This window comes from Sus scrofa, chromosome 10, assembly GCF_000003025.6.
Source record: "Sus scrofa isolate TJ Tabasco breed Duroc chromosome 10, Sscrofa11.1, whole genome shotgun sequence".
NCBI classification, from domain to species: domain Eukaryota; kingdom Metazoa; phylum Chordata; class Mammalia; order Artiodactyla; family Suidae; genus Sus; species Sus scrofa.
The window spans coordinates 44,597,665-44,621,951 of NC_010452.4; the positions used below are offsets into that span (position 1 = coordinate 44,597,665).

The window sequence follows — 24,287 nt, forward strand, 5'->3', positions numbered from 1 at the left end:
GATGTGCAGAGTGTACATTACTTGGAGATATTGTTCTGTTCCTTTTATCTTAGAAACAAGGAAGCAGTAGCCATTGCTCTTTTACGCATCTCATTAATTTTCTATCCATCAGTCACAGACAGGTATAGTGAAAGTTTAACATTCACTAGCCATGTCATGTGAAGCCTCATCAAATTTGACTCTTGGATATTCTTTCAAGTTAGTTTCCACCCAAAAGCATAAAATAGATTGAGCTTAAAAATAATGAGACCAGTCTGTAAACTCCTAAGAAAGACACGTGCTTTAATTCCCTGCTATCCTATTTACTGAGCTTAATATTTGAAAATTAACAGACACATGGATTCCCTCCTACTCTGCAAATAATCTTGTGTCTCTGACATCAGCGTTTGATCTGATACAGGGCACCCAACCCAACCATATTCGTGACAGAATTTGGCATGTGGCACGAAGATGAAGGTTTTCTTAAGGTAACTCAGAAAATTGTGATTCCCTCTCTTGGGTCAAGACATCATTTTACTACCCTAACTTGAAATTCACAAATTAGATTATTATATGATGACACCTTATAGGATGTCTCACAATTTGTCTAAAAACAGTGATTGTGGTTTGTTTTTTTTTTTTTCTCTTAGGGTTGTTCTTTATAGTATTTAACTCAAAGACATGTCTTAGTTTAAAACACAACTCCCAAATTACTTCCAAAAATTGACAACATTTTTCAGGTTCTCCATGATTAAAACTTAATATTTCTTATTGTGATATTATTGCTATTGTTCCTTTTTTTATCCAACCCCCTCCCCCAGTATAATCAAGAGATAGGATGCAAGATCTTGACCTAAGCAATGGATTCTCTTTCCCTCCCCATACAGAAGGCCCCAGGAGCTAAATCTTAGGCAAAAGGGCTGTCTGCCACTTTCTCCCAGTACATAAACACCGAAGAAAGGAGTACTTTGAAAGGTATATCCCCTCCTTCATCTGTTTAATCCTCCTAAAAGATTAATTCTCCCAAAGCACTGCCTGCTAAACTGAGCATTTCTGCCACGAGGGCAAAACTTGAAACGTTTTTTAAGCTGAGACCATCAGTGGGTTTGGTTTCCATCAGACGCATTGATGCTCCTATTTTTTGGAAAAGCTCAAGTTGATGGTTAAAAATTTAGAAGTGGTTATTTTGATAGAGTCAGAATCCATGTCCTTTCTCAGGTTGAAAATGTTCCCTGGGATTTCCCTGGTGGCTTCTTAGGTTAAGGATCTGGCGTTGTCATTGCTGTGGCCCTGGTCACAGCTGTGGCTTGGGTTCAGTCCCTGGCCTGGGAACTTCCACATCCAATAGGCACAGCCGGAAAAAACAAAAAACAAAAAACAAAACAGTTCCTGGTATACTTCTTTTGATTAAACAAGTCTCTATACCAGTTTGTCAGAAGCAAAGTGTACAACTTTTTAAAATGGCCACACCCATAGCATGTGGAAATTCCCAGGCCAGGGACTGAATCTGAGCCACAGCTCAGATCCTTTAACCCACCGTGCCGGGCCTGGGATCCCACCTGCACGTCCACAGCGACCCAGCCACTGCAGTCGAATTCTTAACCCACTGAGCCACATCGGGAACTCTGCAAAGTGTACACATGTAATGACTATTGCATTACAGGGAAGACAATAATTTTGGGTGGTGTGTGTGTGTTGATTGTGCAATGTTTGTTAACATTATGAAATGCCTTATTTTGAATAGAGGATGTAGAGAGAACTTTGAAATGTTAACCATTGCTTTGATTTAAAATTTAATCAGTTGTGGTTTTAGGGCAGTGAGTGACTTTTCCCTGAGTTTTTTGACTACATGGAGTGAAATGTATTCGGTATTCCTGCCTTTGCAAATTTCCATCTACACATTTTTTTTTTCTTCTAGTTGCAGCTGCTCCTGCAGCATATGGAAGTTCCCAGGCTAAGGGTCAAATTGGAACTGCAGCTGTTGGCCTACGCCACAGTCATGGCAACACCAGATCCAGGCTGCCCTGTGACCTACACCGCAATTGGGGCAACGCCAGAGCCTTAACCCACTGAGCGGGGCCAGGGATCGAACCCCTATCCTCATGGATACTAGTTGGGTTCTTAACCACTGAGCCACAGTGGGAACTCCCTGCACATTTATGTAGCCTTGCATCCAAGAGGAGAGTGAAATGATTCATTGTGTCTCAACTACACAGTGAACCTCAGGGAGTGGTGAGAATGGGTCATGTCTCTCTCTATCCCTGCTTCTTCCAGCATGTTCCTTAGATGTCCTTTGCCTGCAGTGATAAACACAGACACGTATTACTGAGCATCACAAGGTCGGGGCACACCGCCTCACTTCCCCTGGCACGTACTCTCTGGCAAGTGTGGCGTCTGAGCTGGGCATCTGCATAAAACGTGCCTGGGGAGTTTCCTGGCCATAAGATGAGCCAGAGGGTAGTAACCCCTGTTGCTCTGAGACGCGGGGAGAATTAGTGAGTGACCTTGGTCTAAAGGGCTCAGCCGTCATTCATCAGGTGTTTATCCGTCGCCTCTTATAGGATATTCTCAGCACTGAGCAAACAGCAGTGACAAGATACTCGAACACTCTTGTCCTCAAGGAGCTTACAGTCTAGTGAAGGGACGTAGGTGAGTGGTACATAAGGGAGGGGATGAGTCCAGCAGGAGCCGGGTTAGAAAGTGCTGGGTGGTCCTGCTGTGCACCACTCTGTCCAGTCACTTGTGATAGAATATGCTGGATGGTAATATGAGAAAAAAACATATTTATATGTATGACTGAGTCACTTTGCTGTACAGCAGAAATGGACACAACATTGTAAATCAACTGAACTTTCAAAGAAAAAAATTTTTTTTAAAAAGAAAATGTGGGAGTTGCCATTGTGGCGCAGGGGGCATGCATGTGACTAGGATTCATGAGGATGCATGTTTGATCCCTGGCCTCGCTTAGTGGGTTAAGGATCCGGCATTGCTGGGAGCTGTGGTGAAGGTTGCAGGCACGGCTCAGATCTGGTGTTGCTGTGGCTGTGGTGTAGGCTGGTACCTATAGATCCGATTCGACCCCTAGCCTGGGAGCTTCTATATGCTGCGGGTGCGGCCCTAAAAAGAAAAAAATAAAATAAAATAAGAAAAAAGAAAATGCGGAGTTCCCATTGTGGCTTAGCAGTTACGAATCCAAAACTAGTATCCATGAGGACACAGGTTCGATCCCTGGCCCCACTTAGTGGATTAAGGATCCGGCATTGCTGTGAACTATGGTGTAGGCTGCAGACATGGCTCAGATCCTGCGTGGCTGTGGCTGTGGTGTCGGCTGGTGGCTACAGCTCCAGTTGGACTCCTAGCCTGGGAACCGGAACCTCCATATGCCCTGGGTGGCCTTAAAAAAGACCAAAAAAGAAGAAAAAAAAAGAAGAAGAAGATGCTAGGAATTGGGAGGAGTGTTGCAGATGGTTTGGTCCAGCTGTTTGAGCAGAGCCTTGAAGAAGGTAGCAGAGCAGCCTTAGGGGAGATGGAGGAGCCGAGCATTCCAGCAAGGGAGATGTCAGGTGCAAGGTCCTGGGGCTGGCCTGTGCCTGGAGTGTGTGTGGAGCGGCAAGAAGCCAGTGCGGCTGGACTGTGGGGACCTTCTTGGAATTTCCTTGTGTCTCTTGAACACACGTGCCTGTCTTGGTAGGTGTCGCGGTGGGGATTCCAAGGCAGATGGTTGTCCCTTACTTACTTCAGTGTCCCAGACAGTAGTTACTAGACGCTTCCTGGGGACAGCACCCCCAGGCCCTGGTATAACCAGCATGGTGACAGATGGCAGGAGGGAAGGAGTGAGCCCAGATCATAAAGATCTACATGTGGCCCTTAAGAGATAAGGGTTATTATTGTTATTATTATTTTCATTATAATTATTAAATGTTGTTAGTTCAGTTTTACAGATGAGCGTGATGTTGCTTTTGGAGCTAAAGAAATTAGGATAAATTTAAACCTAACATTACATGAGTTCCCACTGTGGCTCAGCGGGTTAATGACCCGACGTCATCTCTGCAAGGATGCGGGTTCAGTCCCTGGCCTCGCTCCGTGGGTTAAGCATCTGGTGTTGCTGCAAGCTGCGGTGTAGGTCGAGGATGCGCCTCGGATCCCATGTTGCTGTGGCTGTGGCGTCGGCCTCAGCTGCAGCTCCTATTCGACTCCTAGCCCGGGAACGTCCATGTGCAGCAGGTGCAGCCCTAAAAAGAAAAAGAAAAAGAAAAGGAAGGCAACATTACTGATACGATTGAGAGAGAGGACTTAGGAGTAAGGAGCCAGATTTATGGAACACAGCTTTTGCAAGAGCAGTTTTTTACTTTCTGTGAGGACAGATTAAGTACACAATATGCAACTTTATCTTGGAATCTCTGTGTATTCCCAAACCATAAAAAAACTCTTCCAAAAGTCTGATTTGGAGAACAGAGTCGTGGACGTTTGTTCATGAAAGCTATATGGGCCCCTTAAGGCTGTAGACCTGACTTTATGCTGGACTAACCTACTTGGTTGAAAAGTCACTTTGCCCTGGAAATACAAAAAGAACAGATCCCACTCAGGAGCCTCTGGCTTTGCAAACTCCCTTGCTATTCTTTTCTTCCTTCCTTCCTTTCTTTCTTTTATTATTGGTCCCACAGCACGTGGGAACTTCCCAGGCCAGGGATTGAACCTCACCCCAACTGTAACCTGAGCCACAGCAGTGACAATACTGGATCCTTAACCCACTGAGCCACGAGGGAACTCTTCCCTTGCTGCTCTTCTAATCCTCAAAATCTGAAATCAGTCTTTTTGGCATTCCAAATCTGTGGTCGTCTATTTAATAATTCCTCTTTGTGTGTAGCATATTTTATTAGCTACTTTTCCATTTTTGATTGTGTGCCAAAAGAAACGAACAAAAATAAAGGAAGGCTGGAAAGAACGTAAAAGAATGGCAGTTGTATGACCGAGGGCTTGAGGTTAAGTAAGAACTCAAGAGGTTTGAGGTCTGCTTTCTATTTCTTGATATGGATGCTTCCAGCAAATGCATGGTCTGAACATCACTCCGTTGCAAAAGAGCTGTTACTAGAAATTGGTGAAAAGACTAACATGAAAATCGAACATGCTGCGTATAGGATGGGACCCTGCCTATGCTTGACTTGGGCACCTGACTCTGGAGATGTTTCTTCTTTTTTCCGTGTAGTTGTCTCTCTCAAATTGTCAAGAACACCCTTCTCCTGTTCTTAACCTCTGCTGATCACTGTTGATATATGTGTCTGTCTTGGTGAATTTAAAGCCCACTGAGTTATGCACTAAGTTTCAACTTTGTCCGAGATTTAGCTCTCGTTGGCTGTGGTTCATTTGAGGTGCACATTTCATCACAGCATCTCGATGTCTGGTTTCAGACAAGAAGAGTTTCTGAAAATATACAGTCTCATATTTTCCTTTTTCCATCCTGAACATCTATACTGTCTCCAAATACTATTTCCTGGAGTTCCTGTCGTGGCTCAGCAGTTAATGGACCCGACTAGTATCCATGAGGATCGGGTTCGATCCCTGGCCTCGCTCCATGGGTTGAGGATCTGGAGGTGCCGTGAGCTGTGATGTGGGTCCTGGACTTGGCTCAGTTCCTGCGTGGCTGTGGCTGTGGTGCAGGCCAACGGCTGCAGCTCAGATTCGGCCCCTAGCCTGGGAACTTCCATACGCTGCAGGTGTGGCCCTAAAAAGCAAAAAAAAAGAAAGAAATACTATTTCCCTCTCATTTTCTCTCTTTCTCTGTTGGGTTACATGAGAGGGTTTACTAAATTTATTTCTAACACCTGTGCAGGTTTTCATTTTGTCAACTTTACTCACAGGGGACCAAAAATCAGGTTGTCTGTGATACAGATATATTTATTTACTTTTGCTCTCAGCTGCTAAGATTTTTCCAGAAATTCCCACAAGATGACAGGTTTTTTTCTTCTTTTATACTCATTAAATGGACTCTCTACCTAGGCTTGGATGCCTGAGAGGTTCCACATGATTCTAGTAAACATGGGTGTGAGATGTTTTATATAGTGAGCCATGACGTATCCACAGTAGGTACCCGTGTGAGGTCTGCCATTGTTAATTATGTTTTTTGATATTAAAATGTATGCCTATAGTTTGGATCTGATCCCTGGCCCGGGAACTCCATATGCCGTGGGATAGATAAAAAAGAAGAAAAAGAGTGTCTACCTTTTAAAAATAATCACAATTCTAACTTAGAGGGTTTTCAAACACTTAAAAGGGAGCAGGGGAGTTTCCATTGTGGCTCAGCAGGTGAAGGACCTGGCACGGTCTCTGTGAGTATGTGGGTGTGATCCCGGGCCTCGCTCAGTAGGTTAAGGATCTGGCATTGCCGTGAGCTGTGGTGTAGGTTGTAGATGCGGCTTGGATCCCGTGTTGCTGTGGCTGTGGCTGTGGCTGACAGTTCCAGCTCGATTCCACCCCTAACTTGCAAACTTCCATATGCTGCTGGTGTAGCCCTAAAAAGAAAAAAAGTGTTCGGGGGAACAGGTTTTCCTTTCCTGCCTCCCAACTGTCCCTTTTCCCCTGATTTCCTATTTTGAATTTCTGTTCCGATGACCTTTTTTCTCTTGTGCACCAAAATTCGAGGCATTCTGGACAGTGTACTCCATCGAGGAAGATGTAGACTTGAGAGACAGATTCTGAATTTAAATTCTGGTTCTTCCACTAGCTGTGAAATCCTGGACAAGTCATTAACCTTTGAGGTTTCATCGATTCATCTGCAAAATGGGAATAACAAACTTTTCCTGTAAGAGAATTTATTTCTTTTTACGGTCACACCTGTGACATATGACGTTCCTGGACTCCGGGTTGAATTGGAGCTGCAGCTGCAGGCTTACACCATAGCCACGGCAACACCCGATCCTTAACCCATTGTGCAAGGCCAGGGATCAAATGTACATCCTCATGGACGCTCTTTTGGGTCTTTAACCCACTGAGCCACAGTGGGAACTCTTGTAAAAATATCTTTTAATGTATGTAAAGGTCTGATCCTAGCACTCACGGGTAACGTGTTCTGTTCCAGCTTGCTCCTTTTGTCTGTCCTTCCCTTTGCAGCCCCACTACTCGCACTAATTCAGGGATTTCTCTTCTCTGCTAGACTCTCTAGCAGCCTCCGTCTGTACTGAGCATTAACTCCCAAGCTCTCCCCTCTCCAGTCCGTTCCCCACACCTCTCCTATTCACTACGCCCCCTTCAATCCAGGACTTCATCACTTTCTGGCAGATCAAACTTCTCACCAGCCACAGATAAAGTTAAGTGTTTTTGAACTCACCTGATTCTCTTTAAAAGAGGACAACCGAGCGATCTGGAGTCAGGGGCAGGCTGGCTCTGTGCACTTCTCTGGCTCCTGCCCTTAGGCTGGAGCCTTGGTCTGAGAGGAGATGAACTTCCCATTGGGAGAATTTCTTTCTCTTCAATGGGTTAAGGATCTGGCATTGCCTTGAGCTGTGTGCCACAGCTCAGATCCTGTGATGCTCTGGCTGGAGTGTAGGCAGCCGCAGCTCTCATTGACCCCTCGTCTGGGAACTTCCATGTGCCTTCTTGGGTGTGGCCCTAAAAAGTAAAAGAAAGATGGAAACAAAGATGACGAAGATGGAGAAGAAGGAGGAGGAGGAAGAGAAGTCAAAGAGAATTATGGAAACTCTAAGTCCCATCGTTATAGTTCCTGGGTTTTGGGAGGACGTGCTCACCAGCCCTTGCTGGGCTGATATCTGCGAGTGGGGGAGAGGTTCGCCTCCGCATGGGGCACCTTGTCGTTGGGCGCAGATGTTCACCCTGGGTTCCAAACACGTGTCCCTTTGGGGCGAGCATCTCGGGCTGGGTATTCCTGAGACTAAAGGTCACAGCTGATGGCCGACAGAAAGTACCTCAGGAAGGCTGAGGAGAAGCAAGCAGTGACCCACAAGTCAGCAAGGGTGTTGCTGAAATGGTCCTCTTTTTCTTTCTTGTGTCTCAAATATCTCAGTGACCGAACTTGTTTTCAGCAACTGCAAGGAGGAAGAGCATTAACGAGAAGGAAAGTTAATCGTGGTTTATCTATTTGTTTTTTCTTTTTTCTTTCTTTTCTTTTTTTTTTTTAGGGCCATACCTGCAGCATATGGACGTTCCCAGGCATCAGAGCTGTAGCTGCCTACCTACACCACAGCCACAGAAACACCAGATCCGAGCCGTGTCTGCAACCTATACCACAGCTCATGGCAACGCTGGATCCTTAACCCACTGAGTGAGGCCAGGGATCGAACCCTCATCCTCATGGATACTAGTGCGGTTTGTTACCACTAAGCCACAATGGGAACTCCCTGTCTCTTTGCTTTTAAGATCTCATTCCTTTATGCGCTGGTTAAAATGTTGCCTGTGTGTAAAATAGATTCAGTATATACTGAACTTATAGTTTCCATGATTCTCTTTTATTTCCCCTCCTCCTCCTTCTTCTTTTCCATCTTCATCTTCTTCGTCTCCATCTTTTTTTTTTCTTTTTAAGCAATCCCCCCCCCCCGAGGCATATAGAAATTCCCAGAGGGGTCAAATCAGAGCTTCAGCTGCCAGCCTACACCAGAGCCACAGCAACACAGGATCTGAGCTGTGTCTGCAACCTACACCACAGCTCACAGCAACGCCAGATCCTTAACCTACTGAGGCCAGGGATCGAACCCACATCCTCACAGACACTAATCAGTTTCTTAACCCTCTGAGCCATCACCGGAACTCCCTTCCTCTTTTTCTGTTTGGGTGAAGGTTTAACAAAAAGAGTGTGCTCAAGCAGGTGTGTGAAAGAGACCACAGACAGTATAAACTCCAGAGCGCTATACCCAGACGAAACCAGTGTGACATTTCAGGGAGAAGGTATTGCCCTAAATTACGGTTCATCTCAGATGCTGCCTGTGAGGCTTGGGAGGGGGGCAGGGGGTGGGCAGGAATGGAAGGACCTCATGTGAATGGTTTCCTAAAATCAAGAGGCGCTTTCATTTGCGGTGGTTTACCAAGTTCCCGTCTGTCTGCCCACGGGCTGTGAGTCTGTGCCCACCTGGGGGTTTTGTTCTGACCTCTGTGGCCTTGGAGCAGGCTGGCTGTGAGTGACAGCTTTTGTGAGCAGTGGCTGCTTTAGTGAGCAAGCCTTTCAGGGAAAACATGTGACACCCCTGCATTTCCACTGCTTTGTGAGAGTGGCTTGTTAGCAGCCCTCCTTATATACGAGTAGAAGGTCCGCAGAGGGAACAGGGTGGGGTGGTTACTTCTGCTCCGAGAAAACAGCTGCGTGGGATGGGGTGGGGGAGGGGCCTTGGAGCAATTAGATGGAGTCAAGTTCAGGGATGCTGCCTTTGGAGACAAGGTTGGAGAGATGCCAGTGTGGGGGATATCAAATTAAGTTAGCAAGTCCATGTTACGCCTGATTCAAGGATTCATTCAAACTAGGATGACCAGGCGTTCCCTTCGTGGCTCAGTGGTAACGAACCTGCCTAGGAACCATGAGGTTGCGGGTCCAATCCCTGGCCTCGCTCACTGGGTTAAGGATCTGTTGTTGCTGTGAGCTGTGGTGTAGGTTGCAGATTTAGCTTGGATCCTGCATTGCTGTGGCTGTGGTATGGCCAGAAGCTACGGCTCTGATTCCACCCCTAGCCTGAGAACTTCCATATGTTACAGGTGCAGCCCTAAAAAAATCAAAAACAAACAAACCAACCTAGGGTGCCAGATCTCCCATAGGAGGCCTGTTGCCCCACAGTTATTAATAGAATTCTGGTTTGGACAACAAGTGACCTAGCAATGGTTACAACAGCGTATGAATAATGGTGAGGGGGAGGAGGAGTGGGAAAAAGCAAGACTGAGAAGGTGCAAGCTTTTCCTAGCAAGGACCCTGCTGCTCCTACTCTGAAGGTCAATGGAGCAGGCAAGTCTGGATACACCAGTGGGTTAATCCAGTGTCCGACAGGAAGGCATCAGTGCTGTGTTTGTTGGCAAGTGAATTAATCTCTTCCAGGATCCCTTTCTTCCCCTGCAGAAGGAGGATCATTGTACTTCTCTTATGTAGTTTGACGATGAATCCTACGAAAGCAAGGACTATACATGGCGAAGACGAGCGAATCATAGGAATGAACAGACCAAGGGTTTGACCTGGCCCTGCTGCATGGGATTCATTACCTCTGGTGCCAACCGAGATTTCCTAGGCTGACCTTGAGGAATGTCAAGTATAGTCCAGTCTCAGTGTTAAGTTTCCCTGCCACTTCCACCTTTTTGGAAGGCACACGATGTATCGACACCCCCTGAGCCTCTGCTTCACTGTGTAGACTCCACACCCCTAAAATTTAACTGCTACTACTTCTTTTTTTTTTTTTTTTTTTGTCTTTTTGCTATTTCTTGGGCCGTTCCCGCGGCATATGGGGTTCCCAGGCTAGGGGTCCAATCGAGCTGCAGCCAGCCTACGCCAGAGTCACAGCAACACGGAATCCGAGCCGTGTCTGCAACCTACACCACAGCTCATGGCAATGCCGGATCCTTAACCCACTGAGCGAGGCCAGGGATCAAACCCGCAACCTCATGGTTCCTAGTCAGATTCGTTAACCACTGCGCCACGACGGGAACTCCAACTGCTACTACTTCTGAGCCGAGTTCACAACTCAGTCTTGTTGGCCAAGGTCACGTGATGTAAAAAGGACCATGAGAATTACCCTCTCCGTGTATATGGGTAGCCCTTGTGTGAAGTGCATGGGCATTTATGTCATTAAGACTGGCAGAACGTACTCTAATAAATTTCCAAGTTCTAGGTGTTTATTATGTCTTTGATAATTAGCTCATTTAAAATGCAATCAGGGAGTTCCCATCATGGCACAGCGGAAACGAATCTGACTAGGAATCATGAGTTTGCAGGTTCGATCCCTGGCCTCACTCAGTGGGTTAAGGATCCGGTTGCATGAGCTTGGTGTAGGTCGCAGACACATCTCGGATCTGGCGTTGCTGTGGCTGTGGTATAGGCCAGCGGCTGCAGCTCCGATTTGACCCCTAGCCTGGGAACCTCCATATGCTGCAGATGTGGCCATAAAAAGATAGAAAATAAAATACAGTCAAAATCTGTTCATTTTTATGAGCAGCACTGTTGCAGTGACTTCTGGGAAAACATTAACAGGCTCTTCAGCATCCTCTGGGAGGGAAAGAAAGCTGGGATTTCTCCTGAGGACGAGTTCTGATCCAAGAATAGGAGCCCATAACTGAGGCAAGAGCACCATTTCAATTTGTGTTCCACCCAAAAAATTCAAGTGAGGTGCAGACTCTCACAATACAGAGGAAGCGCCCACGCCTTTCAGAAAAGGAGGCTCCTGTATGCAGGAGGGCAAACCTATCAGTCTTGGCCTCACCATGGAAGCTTGGTGTTTTTCTCTTGGCGTGGTTTGCTAGCTCCTGGCTCTTAAATTTTGGATTGTTATGAACTTCGCAAGTCAAACCGGGAGAGTGAACAAGGCGGACTTCGCTCTGCTCATGTGGAAGAAAGTGGGGAGAAGGTCCACCCGTCTCTCCCACTGGTTGCACGAGCGCCACTGGTGAATGTACTCACTCTTGGCCTAATGCCTAGAAAGGGAATGATTATCTCCCCTTTCCTGGAGCCCAAGGAATGATCTCAAGTTATGCCTCCATTTAAGTGACCATGGCCTCCGTGTGCATGCTGAGGTCTGTGGAATGACTGGCCAACAGGGGCCTGCTGCAGTGAACACTGGGCATGCATCTTTTGAATTGTAGTTTCGTCCGGATGTATGCTTAGAGTGGGATTGCTGGATCATATGGTATTCTATATTTAGTTTTCTGTGAAGCCTCCATACTGTTTTCCATAATGGTTGTACCAACTTACCTTCCCACCAGCAGTGTAGGAGGGTTCCCTTCTCTCCACACCCTCTCCAGAACTTGTCATTTGTAGACTTATTAAGGATGGCTTAATTCTGACCAGTGTGAGGTCAAAACCATTGTCGTTTTGATTTGCATTTCACTAATAATTAGTGATGTTGAGCATCTTTTCATGGAAAGCAAATTTTTTGGTCTTCTTCAGAAGCAGTTTTATTTCACAGCCTAAAAGCAAGATCCTATTCAGAAATAGCCAATATTAACGCAGATGAGTTCTTCTTGTTGCGGTTTCTTGCTTAGGGATGTGGGTAGGGAAAGAAAGATTTAAAAATCTAAGACAGTGATTGGAGTTCCCGTCATGGTCAGTGGTTAATGAATCCAACTAGGAACCATGGGGTTGCGGGTTCAATCCCTAGCCTTGCTCAGTTGGTGGGATCTGGCGTTGCCGTGAGCTGTGGTGCAGGTCACAGATGAGGCTGGGATCCCGAGTTGCTGTGCCTCTGGCATAGGCTGGCAGCTACAGCTCCCATTAGACCCCTAGCCTGGGAACCTACATAAGCTGTGGTGTGGCCCTTAAAAAGACAAAAAGACCAAAAAATTTAAAAAATAAAATAAAAATTAAAAAAATAAAAATCTAAGACGATGACTACAGTTTACCTTCCATTTTAAGAAAACATTTGAACCACTATAGTGTTAGTTTTCCTGTGGAGTTGCATGTGGAAATTATAGAAAGTATATTAACACTGTCTGCTTGGGGTAGGTACTTTGCTTATGTTGCTTGAGTCTTCACAACTCTGAGATTGGTGTTACTATTTTTAATTTACAGGTAAAGCTACTGAAAGTCAAAGTGGTTAACAGCTGAAGTGTCAAGAACTAGAATATTTTATGCAAAAATCAAGCAGCTGGGTACATAGCAAATGCAAGAATAGGGCCAACATCTGTCCAGAGTCCCTGCAAGCAAAGAGTTCAGGATTTCTATAGCATAGTGCCGGCCACGAAAATATATATAGTTATAGACAACCGAAATAGATAGGGCATAGACATGGTCAAAGCGATTTAAATATGAGTGACAGCCCGGAAGGAAGTCACGCCAGCACCTTGCTGGCTCTTAGGGTCTCCTGTGGAGAAAAAGGACTGGAGAAGGTTTTTTGGTTTTGTTGTTCCCTAAAGGCTGGGTGGGAGGAGAGCTGGAAAAAGCAGAGGTATGAGAAATGTTTGAGGGAAAGTGGAAGAAAATAAAGAAGCAGTCCTCTCAATGCCACCTGTCTCAGATGACACACTTGCTTCTCTGCGTCAGAGCCAGCACGGAAGCCTGAGAAGCTCTTGACAGTTCACATGTCTTAATTTTTCTGGCACTTTCTTAATAATTTCATAAAAATACTGTAGAGAGCTCTGTCAGAGCACTGCTTCTTGAAACAGGCAGTACAAATTGGATTATTTGGGTGTACATTCTGGCCCTTTGGGGCACTAGGACTTAGGTTCATGAAGACGGTTTTCTATTCTGATCAATGGGAAGAGTGGTGTCTGTCCTTTTCCACTCAAATGGTGCCAAATGACCTCTGTGAGAAAGTCTTGACACTCTAAGGCATTATCAACATGTTCTTACTCTGTTAAAATGAGACTATAACTCGTTCACTTTCAAGAAAAACCACCTGTGTTTTTAAACGCAGAATTGCAAGTCATGGCGGCAGTGGGCAAGTGTATGACCTTGAATAAGGAAATAAACTCCCTTGAGCATCTCAGAGAAGGGTCTGTTACAAAAGATAATAAATGCATTTGTGGCAAATACTGAGTTGAAAAGATTGCATGTTTCCCCCAAATTTCCAGGTGAAGGATAAGTCCGTGCTCATTTTCACTCCGTTTTTTTTTTTTTTCAATATAAACCTAAACCTGTTAATATCTATATTCAGCAAAGCTGCCATGGTTGCCTGGCAACCAGGCTTTGTGGGCTAGCAAGGCACCAAAGGAACAAATCAAAGGCAGTGAACAAAACCTTGATTTATGCTTCCCGTCGGACAGAAAATTCATTCTCCATGTGTTCCACCTGGATTTTATTTTCAAAACACAAGTAAATCTTTCAAGATGTAATAAGCCCAATGCTATGAGGAGTTTTAGAATCAGGGTGTATTAGGGAACATTTCGGTGCAGTTGAATCCACACAAAAGGGGAAATCTCTTTCTGCTCTTCCTTAATTAAAACAGGGGCAGTTCTTTTCCTTGTAGGTCATGTCGTACTTTTCATTCTCACCTTTTATTTCCTCTGCAGAAAAATATATATGTTATTCTTGGAATAAGATGTAATGGAAACTAACATCTGGAAATAGAGCTTAGGATTAATACCTGCCAAACATTTTTTTTTTTTTTGAATCTTATACAAGGGAATATAAAGGGGAGTGAATTTAAATGACTTTTCTTAGGAAGATTTTTCTACCTTCCTGCCTTTATCTACTTTCTTTTCTTGTATCCTTTCCCATGGCATCTATCACCTCTGAAATGAAAACTAAGAGACTTTATCAGGTTAAGAACCTGACATTGACTCTGTGAAGATGCAGGTTCAATCCCTGGCCTTGCTCAGTGGTTAAGGATCCGGCGTTGCTGTGGCTCTGGTGTAGGCCTGCAGCTGAAGCTCCGATTCGACCCCTAGTCTGGAACTTCCATGTGCCGCAGGTGCAGCCCTAAAAAGAAAAAAAATTAATAAAATAAATGAAGAATAAGGAAATCTTTGAATTATATGTCATCTATTTCATGGACTGAATAGACTGTGTGATGGGAAAAGGATTTGGAATTTAAAATGTATCCATTGTTTTATTCTCTGCTTGTTTCATAGTCCAGATTTTATTAGGTAAATTCAATATTCCGAGGAAAAGTAAACTAAAGGATTCTAAATCAAATCCTTTTTGAAATAAGATTGGAGAGTAACATAAGATAAAGCAAATAACTGGAACTATTAAGTAAAGATATGAAAGATGTCTGACAAGGATGGAACTTGAACACTGATAGAGTGAAATTCTAGTATCAGTGGGAATCAGCCTAAATCTTCAAAATCTACAGTGAACATGCCTTTTGGTTCCCATGGATAGAGGAAGCAAGCTTTTCATTATTACTAAGCTGTCAAACATTTACATCTATCGTGTGTTCCCGTTGTGGCTCTGTGGTAATAAACCCGACTAATTTGATTCTTGGCCTTGCTCAGTAGGTTAAGGATCTGGCGTTACCATGAGCTGTGGTGTGGGTCGCAGACGCGGTTCGAATGCTGCATTGCTGTGGCTGTGTGTAGGCTTGCAGCTGCAGCTCCAATTCATCCCCTAGCCTGGGAACTCCCATATGCATCAGGTGAGGCCCCCCCCCAAAAAAAAACATTTTTCTTTCTTTTATCCTTATTTCATAGTTGGTATGAATTATGCTTTGTCAAGACAAGCTGGAACTCTAGATTTTATGTAAAATCTCCTAATTGGGAAGCATGGACCTCAGTAAAAACTAACAACCCCAAGACATGAATCCAGAAGATGTTTATGTTTGCTCTTCCTGAGCCCTGATATGGGGCAGAAGAGGAGAGGGTTGGTGGGGGAAGTTTTTTTTTAATCATTCAGTGAATTTTATTATATTTATAGGTGTACACCCATCATCACAACTTAATTTTAGAACATTTCCAGCCCAAACCAGTGGGGGACGTTGTAGGGAAGTCTCCTATGTTAAGAGGCTGCCCATGCAAGTGAGGAGCTCTCTGGGAGGTAGGACGGGAAACAGGATGCTCTTGGACACCATGGTAACCAAGGATGGAGGGGTTTCGGGATGAAGAGGAGGAAGAGCCACTGGGACAAAAGCAGCTTTAGTGAAAGGGTGTTGGTGTCACTGGTTGATCGTAGAAGATGCGTTTCAAGAGGTTGGTGACTGCGTCCAGCCCAAATGCCACGCGTTTACCCAAGAAGGTGTGGGTGATGAAGCGTAGAACAAACAGCCTATAGCCCACATTTTCCAGGAGGAGGAATTAGACCAGAGTCACTCGGGGGAAGTAAGTGGAGCGACGCTGTGGATGTATTTGTAGACAGAGAACACATTTCTGGAACAAGGAAAACACGGGACCAAATACGGAAGTCTACGGTTAACTTTTGCAAGAATTAAGACTTTTTTTTTTTTCGTTTTTTTAAAGTTTTATTAAAGTCGATTTACCAGGTTGTAATCATTTCTGCTGTATAACAAAGTGATTCAGTTATACATGTACACACGTCCATTCTTTTTCAGATTCTTTTCCCGCGATCACAGAATATTGGGTAGAGTTTCCTGTGCCATACAGCAGGTCCCCTTGGGCCAGTCATTCTATAGCCTTCAGTGTGCAGATGCCAATAAAGGGAAGCAGAACACATAGATAAACCTGTGATGTTGTGGTCTGTATGATAAATGCCATAAAAATTGTGAGTTGACATTTGAGTGGACATGTCTTGTTTGGAGTCGAGGTGAGGTCCTTGGAAAATGAGGAAGGCAGGGTGAGATAGGAAGAAGAATGGCAAAGAAGCATCTGTTAGGAGGTCATTGAAAGCATTACAGGAAGTCTCGGTGAAATTGAATGTGATGATACATATTGAAAATCTCCAGCAGGGTTTCACACTGTGGCACAGTGGGTTAAGAATCCAGCTGCAGCAGCGTGGCTCACTGCTCAGGTGCGGGTTCCCTATTCACCCTGGCACAGTGGGTTAAGGATCTGACGAGGCCGCAGCTGCAGCCAAGGTTGATTGTGGCTCTGATTCAGTCCCTGGCCCAGAAACTTCCATATGCTGTAGGTGCAGCCATTAAAAAAAAGAAGGAAAGAGGATTCCCATCATGGCGCAGTGGAAATGAATCCAACTAGGAACCATGAGGATGCGGGTTCAATCCCTGGCCTTGCATAGTGGGTTAAGGATCTGGCATTGCCGTGAGCTGTGGTGTAGGTCACAGATGCAGCTCAGATCTGGCATTGCTGTGGCTGTCGCATAGGCCAGTGGCTACAGCTCCCATTGGACCCCTGGCCTGGGAACCTCCATATGCTGCAGGTATGGCCCTAAAGAGAGAAAAAACAAAACCAAAAAAAAAAAAAGAAAGAAAATCTCCAGCAATTCACAGTAACCTTGAAGATGACTGAAATTTTCTTTTTAGTGTTACTAGGTAGAGGTGCAGGTAGTTAAGGAGTGAGGGTCTCTGGGTGGCTCAAAATTGGATTGCTGAATGTGGGACCTTGAGAAGTCGGGAGAGAAGTGATGCCAGGAGGAGGTTAGTAGACCCAAGATACTGCAGAGACGCTCAAGGGCTCAGTGTCCCGGGAAGGCAAAGGAAAGTTTATTGTAACAGAAGGCGCAGGCAAGTAAGAGTGAAAAAATTTAGGATCAAAGAATGTTTCGGGTTTTGAGATCCCTTAGGGAAAACAGTTTAGGGTAAAATCAAGAAGAGGCGGAGTTCCCACTGCGGCACAGTTGGTTAAGAACGTGACATGGTGTCCATGAGGATGCGGGTTCCATCCCTGGCCTTGTTCACTGAGTTGAGGATCCGGCGTTGCCACAAGCGAAGGTGTAGCTCACAGATGTGGCTCGGATCTGGCATTGCTGTGACTGTAGGGTAGGCCGGCAGCTGCAGCTCTGATTCGACCCCTAGCCTGGGAACTTCCATATGTCACAGGTGTGGCCCTAAAAAGGAAAAAAAAAAGAAAAGAAAAAAGATATTTACTCAGCCATGTAAAAAAAAAAAAGAATGAAATTTCTACCCTTTGCAGCTATGGGGATGGACCTCAAGATAAAGTACTGTGCTTATGCAATAAAAAGACAAAGACAAATACTGTATGATATCACTTATTTGTGGGATCTAAAAAATAAAACAAATGAATGTATATAGCAAAACAGCCTCACAGAAATCTACTATAACAACAAAACAAACTGGTGGGCAGAGGGAATCAAGGAGGGGCAAGATACAGGTAGGAGATGAAGAGATGCAAACTACCTACAAATAAAGTAGGTGAGCAACGAGGCAAAATTGTGCAACACAGGGAATTGGAGCCATATCTTGTGATTATTTTTAATGGTGTATCCTCTATAAAAATACTAAATCGCTATGCTGTACACCTGAAACAAATATAATATTGTAAACTCACTATATTTCAATTTAAAAAATTGTGGCTTTGCTATGTGGTGAGGATTTGAAAGTCTTTTTTTTTTTTTTTTTTTTTTTTTTTTGCCATTTCTTGGGCCGCTCCCACAGCATATGGAGGTTCCCAGGCTAGGGGTCGAATCAGAGCTGTACCTGCCAGCCTATGCCAGAGCCACAGCAACGCAGGATCCGAGCCGCATCTGCGTGCGACCTACACCACAGCTCACGGCAACGCAGATCATTAACCCACTGAGCAAGGCCAGGGATCGAACCCACGACCTCATGGCTCCTAGTTGGATTCATTTCCACTGCGCCACGACGGGAACTCCTGAAAGTCTTTTTAGCAGAGGAGAGCCAAGGACAGAATTTTGCAAGTGACCTCTTGGATGATGGCAGAGAACAGAGTGGAAAGGAAAATTGAGCCAGGTAAAAATAGGATTTGAAAAAAACCCGGGGTATGCCTCCAAAGGGGGTAAGTGGACACTACTTTTACTTCTTTAATTTGCAGTCATGCACCAATTGTTTGTTTTTGGGATCCCTCTTCTCTACCAAATTGAAGATAAAGATGATCTTATCTATTTTATTCACCACTAAATATAAGACCTAGTTCCCAGCACAGCATTGGGCTTATAGCAGACATGGCCAAGAAGTGTGTTACATGAATTAAAAGGCATCAACATAGTATGAAAAAAAAAAAAAGAATGTATATGTATGTATGACTGGGTCACTTTTTTGTACAGCAGAAATTGAAGGAACATTGTAAATCAACTATAAGAAAAAAAAGTTTTAAAAGTAGCAATAGAAGTGACGGGGGGGAGTGTCCCATCTTTTGATGTCATGGGCTTAAAAAGATGTGCGGTCACCAGCCCATAGGCAGTATTGTGAAAGTGGCAGTAAAGAGCTTATCTCTTGATTAAAACAAAACAAAAGGACACAAATGTCCAAACCTGTTATAATAAGTAGGATTCATTCAGGTATCTGGTACCCCACAGCTATGCACTCACATTTTAGATTTTCACGTTCCTTGGAAGATCCTTATAAAATGGGACCTGGCTTTTAAAACTGTTCCTGGGGAAAAGCAGTCACGCTGGTTTCTTGGGTGACCGTGCAGTTTTGCCGCAAGGTCACGTTCAACCGTTCCTGGGATCTGGCTGTTGGGGATCACGGTGAAGAGTGAGTTGAATTTGCACGAGCCTGCCAAAACCAACCCGGAGCGTGCCAAGTAGAGGAGCCAGCAGAGTTGGGGAAGGCGGACGGTATGCTGGACACCTTTGGCTCTTGGCGAGATGAGTCAAGGGTATGACTCGACAATTTTGGGGGGTTGAACACGTTGTCCCTTTTGTGTGAAATGTCATCGACTCACCAGTGTGTATTTGCTGATGTCAGCCAGAAAATAAAGCACCTTCGAAAATGGCATGTTTAAAACAAGAGTCCTATTTGAGCATGAACTTACCCTGACTCTCATTTTGGTTTGGAAGCATCGCAGAATTGCCTTTCCCTTATTATTTCTTGTTCTTTTTTTTTTTTTTTTTTAAAGCTTGTGCCCTGGGAGTGGTAGGATCCTATTTTTCCCCTCATTGTTAACCACTTTTTTCACTAAAACTAGCCTTCTCGGCGTCGGAGTAAAGGAAAACTGTTGTCAGATAAGTTACCCACATATTTACAATACGGGATGGTAACTTCCTGGATGAAGTTTTTCTTATGTTTTGTACGTGCACAAGGGAGAGCTGAGATTGTCTGAAAAGAGAGAAAATAGAGGAATTTTCAAAAATAGAAAGGCAGAGACAGAGTCAGAACACCCCCAATCAGTAACATTAATACCAAGCAGCCAAGAATTTTTATACTCAGGGTAGAACTTGACTAGGAAGTAGGTTTTCCCCTAGAACTGCAAAACAAGAGCTACGTGGGGCTGTCATTGCCTATCCGAGGCCTTGAACATGGTAGGCTCTTAAGAAGCCATAGATTTTTGGAGTTCCCGTCGTGGCGCAGTGGTTAATGAATCCTACGAGGAACCATGAGGTTGTGGGTTCGATCCCTGCCCTTGCTCAGTGGGTTAAGGATCCAGCGTTGCCATGAGCTGTGGTGTAGGTTGCAGACGCGGCTCGGATCCCAAGTTGCTGTGGCTCTGGCATAGGTCAGTGGCTACAGCTCCGATTAGACCCCTGGCCTGGGAATCTCCATATGCCATGGGAGCAGCCCTAGAAAAGACAAAAAAAAAAAAAAAAAAGAAGAAGAAGCCATAGATTTTTATTTGATCCAGGAATTCCAATTGGTTGCAGAGTGGATACTCTGATAAACAGTCCGTTAAGAATGAGGCAGGCATTCCTTTTTAAGCATGCATAGATAAATTGATTATTGGAGTTCTCCTTGTGGCTCAGCAGGTTAACATGGTTTCTGTGAGGATGCAGGTTCGATCCTTGGCCTCACTCAGTGGGTGAAGGATTTGGCGTTGCTGCAAGCTGTGGCATAGGTCACAGATGCAACTCAGATCCAGTGTTGCTATGGGTGCGGCATAAGCCTGCAGCTGCAGCTCTGATTTGACTCCTAGCCTGGGAACTTCCATATGCCCCAGGTGCAGCCCTAAAAGTAAATAAACTAACTAATAAATAAATAGATAGATCATTGATGAGACAGAGTAGAGACTGAAAAGCAATTCAGATTTAACATACGATTTGCCCATTTGAAATAAGGATGTCTCTGAGGTCAGTTGTTACATGAAGAAATGTTAGAAGAATATACATTTTATCCATCCAGCCAATAAGTTTTGAGTGCCTGCTATGGGCCCTGGGAAATCAGTTACAAAGTCTTAGCTCTGAGGTTTACATTCTTCTGGGGGTTGGGGAAGGCAGGAGAGAAACACACAAATGAATACAAAGGATGGCAGGTTTTAAAGACAGATGAAGCAGAGCATCCCTGTGGTGGCTGAGTGATAATGAACCCAACTAGTATCCATGGGGATGCGAGTTCGAGCCCTGGCCTCGCTCAGTAGGTCAGGGATTTGGTATTGCCATGAGCTATGGTGTAGGTCACAGACAAGGCTTGGTTCCCACGTTGCTGTGGCTCTGGTGTAGGCCAGCAGCTGCAGCTCCAATTTGACCCCTAGCCAGGGAACTTACATATGCTGCATGAGTATGGCCCTAAAAAGACAAAAAAATAAATAAATAAAAAGAAGAAGAAGGACAGATGAAGCAGGGGAAGGACATTAAAATAATGAGCGATGTGGGGCATAGGATGCATTTCTCTAAAGGGCAGTTAGAGATTCCCTCTCTTGCTAAGGTACCATTTGACCACATACATGAACACTTGCTTCAGGAAGCTAGAACTTGATAATATTCCAAAATGATGGCAGTATGACTAATTCCAAGCCTGTTTGTGGAAAACTCAGTTATAAGTTTGTAATACTTGTTTTATTTTCAAATAGCTTATTCTGGGAGTTCGTTGGTGGCTCAGTGGATTAAGGAGCTGTTGTCACTGTTGTGGCTCGGGGTGCTGCTGTGGCACAGGTTTGATCCCTGGCTCAGGAACTTCTGCGTGAAAAAAAAAAAAAAAGAAAGAAAGAAAAGAAAAAAAGAAAAAGAAATGGCTTATTCTGAACTTTAGGTAGTACAACTTTTTCTTTTTTCTGTTGTATTTTTCCTATGTGTTTTAAAGCTCAGTCTTGGAAATTCTGGAATTTGCCTGAAATTACAGTTGGATTTTGTCATTAACATTTTTTTCTTCTCTCTAAATTTAAGTTTGCTTTCATGGTAATGATTAGATTTATTCTGTAAGCCAAGAATAACATGCAATAGAAAAAAATTAATTTAATTTTTAAGTTACATAAAATATGTAGGTAATTCATCTAGCAATCGTTTTCTGAAAGGTTTTGTCTCTCACCTCTTTTGTTCTTGTATTGTATATATTTTTTTGACTAATTTTTTATTCTGGCCACAATACGTTGGGGGGAAAATGTCCAAACAGAACGAAAGGATATGAAGTGAAAAGTAAATTACTCCCTTTACCCTACAATCCCTCCCTCAATTTTTCTCCTCAAGAAAAAACACTGTAAAGGACATTTATAAATTTTAATTCATATGGTAATTATTAATATAGGCCTAAATATTATAGTTTACCCCCCCATTTAGTAATTTCTTGACTTCAGACACTTTGAAAAATGAGGAATTTGAGCATACTACCTCCTAGATCTTATATCTCCCAGTTTATTTTATTCATTTCATTTATACTCTGTTTTGAAACTAGAGTTAAGCCTTTAGCTTCCTTCTGTAGTGTAAGTCTTTTTTTGGCCATGCCCATGGCATACAGAAGTTCCCAGGCCACAGATTGAACTGACATCACAGCCACGACCTGAGCCACAGCAGCGACAATGCTAGACCCTTAACCTGCTGAACCGACAGGGAACTCCCTAGTATGATTTTTGTTAAATTGAAAGCTAATAGACAGCACTTGAAAGATCTCGGTAATGAGAGTTCCCTTCGTAGCTCAGTGGTTAATGAACCCGACTAGTATCCATGAGGACTTGGGTTTGATCCCTGGCCTCACTAGTTGGGTTAAGGATCTGGCATTGCCATGAGCTATGGTGTTGGTCAAGAAGCAGCTCAGATCCCGAGTTGCCGTGGCTGTGGCATAGGCTGGCGGCTGTAGCTCCGATTCGACCCCTAGCCTGGGAACCTCCATATGCCCCGGGTACAGCCCTAAAAAGACAAAAAAAAAAAAAAAAAAAAAAAAGATCATGGTTATGGAAATAGCACTTATGGGATCCATGGAGAAGGAAATGTAACCTAACATCATTAAAAGTTGTCTTATTTTCCAACCAGATTCTCTTTTATTTTCTTTGAAGTTTCCTCTACTTCTTCTCAGTCCCATTCAGCTGATAATATTATTGGTATCCCATTAAGTCTTTTTTCTTGGAGTCTTTGGTTTGCTAGAAAATCTTTCATAATTAAAAATGTATTTATGTTTATACGTAAACATATACTATATTTGTACTATAAATTACAGCGTGTGTGTGTGTGTGTGTGTGTGTGTGTGTGTGTGTGTGTGTGTGTGGTGTGTGTGTGTAGTGTGGTGTAGACTGGCAGCTTTAGCTCCGATTCGACCCCTAACCTGGGAACTTCCATATGCTGCAAGTTGTGGCCCTAAAAAATGACCAAAAAAACCCATATCTTGGAATGGAATTCTCATTTCAGAATATGTTCTTCCCTCAGAACTTTTTTTCATTGTCTTTCTTCAGACGTGTGGTGTTGCTAATAAGAAACCTATACCAACTCGCTTCTTTTCTTTTGTTTCTTTGTTTTTTCCTCTCTAGAAGCTTTTTCATATTTTATCCTTTTTTTTTTTTAGTCTTTTTTTTGAGGGCCGCACCCACGGCATATGGAGGTTCCCAGGCTAGGGGTCCAATCTGAGCTATAGCTGCCGGTCTACACCCCAGCCACAGCAACACAGAATCCGAGCCGTGTCTGCAACCTGCACCACAGCTCAGGGCAACCCCGGATCCTTAACCCACTGAGAGAGTCCAGGGATCGAAGCTGTGTCCTCAGCAATCAGACTCGTTTCCACTGAGCCACAAGAGGAGCTCCTCACATTTTATCTTTATTCCTGAATTTCACATTTCCCTCAGGGCAAGTCCAGGCCTGACGCTTTTTCTCAGGCATGCTGTTTAGCATCGGGAAGAGTTTCAGCCTAAATACATCTGTGTGTCTTCCGTTTCCTTCCTTCTCGTATAAGATAAATATCAAAACATCAGGAGCTATGCATATTTCTTACCTTCTTTCATATTTTCCATCAGTTTTTGTTATGCTTTTACATGCCTCCACTTTGGTCTTCAAATACATCCCTTTTTTTTTTTTTTTTTTTTTTTTTTTGTCTTTTTGCCATTTTCTTGGGCCGCTTCTGCGGCATGTGGAGGTTCCCAGGCTAGGGGTCGAATCGAAGCTGTAGCCACCAGCCTACACCAGAGCCACAGCCACGTGGGATCCGAGCTGCGTCTGCAACCTACATCATAGCTCCCGGCCACGCCGGATCCTTAACCCACTAAGCAAGGCCAGGGATCAAACCCGCAACCTCATGGTTCCTAGTTGGATTCGTAAACCACTGAGCCACGACGGGAACTCCCCCAAATACATCCCTTTCACTGATTATCCTGGCCGTTGATTTTTGTGTGTGTTGGCAAGTATATGCTAATTTGCAGGAGTATTCTTATTGCCTCCTCAGCACTTTTTTTTATTTCATTTATATGTGGAATTTTATTTTTTTAAGTGTTAATGAAGTATAGGTGATTTACAATGTCGTGATCATTTCTGCTGTACAGCAAAGTGATCCAGT

The 24,287-nt window shown here is 44.1% G+C and overlaps 1 protein-coding gene across 6 annotated transcripts in view; it reads left to right on the plus strand.

The window, feature by feature from the left end:
- Nucleotides 1-24,287, plus strand: part of CACNB2 (calcium voltage-gated channel auxiliary subunit beta 2) — a 565,457-nt gene that overhangs the window by 275,711 nt on the left and 265,459 nt on the right. The window lies entirely within an intron of this gene.